The sequence below is a fragment of the Capsicum annuum genome, chromosome 7, assembly GCF_002878395.1.
Source record: "Capsicum annuum cultivar UCD-10X-F1 chromosome 7, UCD10Xv1.1, whole genome shotgun sequence".
NCBI lineage: Eukaryota > Viridiplantae > Streptophyta > Magnoliopsida > Solanales > Solanaceae > Capsicum > Capsicum annuum.
In genome coordinates, this window is record NC_061117.1 from 223,646,978 (window position 1) to 223,652,265 (window position 5,288).

Consider the following 5,288-nt stretch of genomic DNA (forward strand, 5'->3'; position numbering starts at 1 on the left):
TATGTAATTGCTCTAAAAACTTAAAATTTTACTCATAATTGATCCTAGTTTAGGATTCATGATACAACATAGCTTGTATTATGATAAATTGCAAGAAGTAATTGTAAACATTGTTTATTATTGTCAACTTTATAATAACTGTATTATAGATATTTGTACTGTAACCTCAAAATATATGATAGATGGATATGCGATGTATCATAACTGAATGTGATGTTTTTTTTAGTTATATTTGTTTTACCTATTAATTTGCTTTAAATATGTTTCAGATTTGATCTGATTTACTTTGAATTAATATGATACATTGCATATATTTTTTTAAAATTTTTGTATGATACATGTCTTTACATGCAAAACTTGCTGAAAATTGACAAATATATAATTCATTGATTTTCATGTGTCGATGAAAATTTAACATATAATAAATTAAATGTTAATTGATTCAAAAAATTGATGAAAATTTTCTGCACAAAAATATTACTGTTAAAAGTAGTGTGAAATTACATTAATCGAGGCCTATAAGATAGCAACAAAAATAATGTTAAGAACTTAGCTATGGCACAACCTAGCATCTACTCTATGGCTAGAATATTAGACGCATCAGTCGGAGGGACATAAAATGGTCGTACTCTTGGTGAATCGTCATGGTCACTAGAATAAATCTTCTCAACCTTTTTAACTCCATAGTTCCATAAGAGTATTGCATATCTCTTTCGAAGATATTCTGCATCAAGATTTGATGAAGGATTCTGCATTTGATCGCTAAGAAATTCTGCATAAGATGCCACAAATACGCCACAGTCCCTAAGCATGAAGAATCATTTAGTTAGATGCTTAATAATGTGGGAATTATTGTTGTATCAAAACTTATGAAAATGGACAGTAAATGTATACTAATTTGTCAGCTTGAATTATGTTACTTTATAAAATTTTCAAAAATAAAAAATGAGATGAAATATTTTAAGATATATAAAACTGTGAGGATATACTTACAAACTTCCACTGACTTGTTGTGCAATATCTTCAACGTACTCAACATCAAATGGGGTGTCATTTAAATCACCGGCCACTTTACTCATCTTATCTTTATAAGCTTCAAGACTTGACCATACGGTTCTTTCAGTGTTTTCCAGTAATCCACTGTAACTAATGTATGTTGGCAGCATCACAGATAACCTTTTGATCTCATGTGATGGCTCTCTAGGTTGCGATGACAACATTGAGTCACACACCCTTATACATCTTTTCTTTAAAGATATCACAGCTAGCACCCAGTGAAAATTTCCATTGCAATTTAAAGATAAAGCTGCTTTTCAACGAAAAAGTCCTGTCTCAACGAGTTCATCAACTTGTTGAAAGAAATCTTCCCCCATGGATATTGTTCATATCGACCATCCGCTACCATATTGAATTCTATATAACTAATAGCCGCATCATCAGTTTCAGACAACAAAAACGTATAAATAAAAAAAAATATGGTCATATCCTGGTCATTGTCAAAATTTCCCATCTTATACCGCTGAACAAATTTTTTTTGGATATTTCATTTTTTGCCACTGGGAGCAGAGCCATCTGAAGTCGGATACTGAAAGTCCTCAATGTTTGAGGTGCAATTCAGACCACTAATGAGAGCAAATTCAAATATCATAAATTTCAGAACTGTTCCCTTAACATAAACATGGAATTCATTGGGGTTATCTTGTTTACACTCAAGCATCAACAAACATTTGGTTATTTGACCTTGAAAATTTGATTTAGGCATATCAACAAACACACCAAAGCATGTCTCCTTAAACATATTTAGCACTTTTTTACCCACATAGTATTCCACATCAGTCACAAGTTACGGTTGGACGAAATGCCAAACCTCAAAGGATGAGGTAGAACAGTTTTGAACACGTATTTCATCCCCTGCATTAAAAAACATGATGTATCATGATGTATCAGATTATAATACAGAACTTGCAACATAAGTATCATACATACTGATAAAATTCATACTTATGTATCAGATTGTACCAGACATCCTGGTAAAATTCTTACTTAGTTCGAAACATTGATGTATCAGAACGCATTCGATTACAGTTGTGTACATAAGTTATGTATCAGATTAATAATTAGCATTAAGAGTTGTTACATCATAGATTATGATACATAACTATACCATATGTATCAGAATATAATACATAACTTCCAAAGTAAGTTCCAATATAAGTATCAAACATACTGATAAAATTCTTATGTATCAAATTGTACTAGAAATCCTTGTAAAATTCTTACTTAGTTCGAAACAGTGATGTATCAGAATGCATCCGATTACAGTTATGTACATAAGTTATGTATCAGATTAATAATTAGCTTTTAGAGTCGTTACATCATAGATTATGATATATAACTATAACATATGTATCAGACATATTGATAAACTCTTACTTATGTATCATATGCACAAAGTTGTGATGTATCATAACGCATGCACAAACATTATCTTCCTCGATATGTATCATACTAATTTGTAACACTAACATTTGTTACTAACAATAATAAATAATGAAGAAATTAGTCAATCAAACACATAAATACCATACCTTTGGTAATGGGTCTCTTTTCACAACATCATTTTTTTTACCTTTGAACTAGCAACAACAGTCTTCTTCCCTTTAACACTAGCAACATCGCCTAACTTTTTCATGATTGTTGGATTGTTCCGATACTTAGATCTATTTTCACGAAAACCAACATCTTTATAATCAAAATCACCAGGAACAAACCCAGACACATCAATTTCATTAGAAGTTGACTGAATTTGAGTAAGCCCCAAACTAAAAGAGGGTGCGGAATCCATTAATAATGTTATAATGTTCGAAGAACATAAAATTGAAAAGGGATTTGTTCAATTTCAAAACTAATAAACAATATTATCAAGTATAAACAAACCAACCTTGAACAAATTTAGAATAATTAAGTTAATGGAGTAATTGTAATGGAAGATAATGGAAGATAACGGTTGTTGCTTCAAGATCGAATTTTGGCATAATCTTCGCAGCAATCCCGTGATTTTAGATGACAGAATAGTATTTGGGTATTATGTTAAGATGTGGATTGGAATGTATCAGGAAAAGCTTGTGTATTGGGTCTTAAAAGGGATTTTTGTAATATATTTAGTAGTATGGTATTTAAAGTAATATAGAAAAGTTAAGGTGTTTGCTTAAGTAATTTTTCCTAATTAAAATGGTGACTACAGTGCCATTGGTAGATTTGTACGCTAGTACTTGTAAAATATCATTATATATTGTCTATTTTTTTTCTGGATTGACATCTTTGTTGTACTTAAATTTAAAGGTATTACTAATTTACTATGCGTTCATTTCAAACAAGTTGGTGTCTGCTATATGATTCTTAACGATTATGTTTCTCCTTTTCGAAGGAGAACCTTGGAGTTATTAAAAAAGTTTCTGGCATGTGACTAGTAGGTCACATGTCTTGGTCAGTAAGAGTGCTTAATAGAGCTAAATGAGGACTGTTGTCACGGGCCTAATTTTAGACGCGTGCAGACAGTTTGACACGCTCATTTTCTATGCTAAACTCAGTCCTCACCTCACCCTCACAAAATCAGTCCCAAGAAAACAATAAACATTCACACAAACAAGCTAAGGAAAACACTAAAGAAAAGACAACACGTTTTTGGGAGGCCAAAGAGCCCATTTTCTTGTATTGCTATGACAATAAAAGTATATGGATCATCTGCCCAAGAGGGCTTACCTGATGTATGTTAAGCCTACAAACACATGGACTCAATAAATGATCAATGAAAGGACCCTTCACAACTACTTTAGACCCAACTAGTCAAACATGAGGAATTTAATGGGTAGTGACGCGGGGCGTCACACTCTCACCCACCTGATTTGGTGATGACCGTGGCGCCACATAGCTGCAAATACTTGTGCACTTTATCCTTAAACTGCCACAAGTCTTTGTATTTTTCTCACGATGCCTCCTTCGGTGATTGGCCCTTCCAATGGATTAAGAATTGGGTACTTGAATTACCCCAACCCTTGCCTCGAACTAATTGATGATCAATAATCTCTTCAATTTGTTTATCCGTGGCAGCGGGCGTCATAAAGATTTGAGCCCGGCTGGATCAATCCCGCTCCACGTCTTCCTTGTCTTCAAAATACGGTTTCAATTGGCTTGCATGAAAGATAGGATAGATCTTCAAATGGGATGGCATGTCCAGCTTGTATGAAGTTTGCCAATCTTGGCAACAATCTCAAACGGCCCCTCATAACGTCGGATTAAACTTTAATTGACGCTTCTTAATGACTTGAACTGCCGGGGATTGAGCTTTACCATAACCTTGTCTCCAATCCGATAGTGGACTGGACGACGCTTGCGATCAGTGAACTTTTTCATCTTACGGGCTGCCTTATCAAGATATGACCTTGCCATATCACGGTCCATTAAATGAGTCCCATGCTTGTCCCTTTGACCTCCGAAGGCTAGTTGCTAACTGTTTCGCAAATTAACATTCATGCAAAACCTTCTCTTTTTTTTGTGTTTGCAACTATTGCGAATGCAAATTCAAGATTACAGATTACTTTGCCTATGCTAAATGGAGAAACATGGTCGTGTCATATATATATAGACCCCAACCAATTGTTTGAGACTGAGACGTAGTTATAATAGTTGTTTCAGTATCGTGGATCGAGAGCATAGCCACAGGGTCACCTTAATAAAAATCTGTTATTTTCCACAGTATGGTCGGGTACTAGAATCTGTATAGTAGAACAATAACTTCAACTCGTTCAAGTTGATAAAATAAGAACACAATGAAGTATCAAATACCCTCAACCCAAGATCAAAATGACCTTTCAAAGAGGTGTATTTATTTTTCCAGAAAAATAGATGAAACAGAAATTATTTAAGGCCAAGTCATCCGAGTTCACGGACTTTCCTTAAGGAATAATTCCCCTCAGTGTTCCCGAGGTTATGGAATCTTCCTCCTAGGATAAAATGGCCTTCAATCCGACTATAGCGGTACCTCAAATAGGCGGATTCTTCAAACACGCTCACGGTTTGAATGATCTCACTTAGAGTATTTTTAAGACAAGAATAAGAAGTTTGTAATCTGAAAATTTCTGTACTAAAACCTGTGAATCAAAGCAGGTTTTTATAGCCAAATGATGCCTCTTCTGAAAAGAGACAAAGGTTCATCTAAAAGGCGTTACCTTTTCTGAAAATTCATGTCCATTCGGCCATACAGTGTGACTGTTCTTGAACAGGTATGT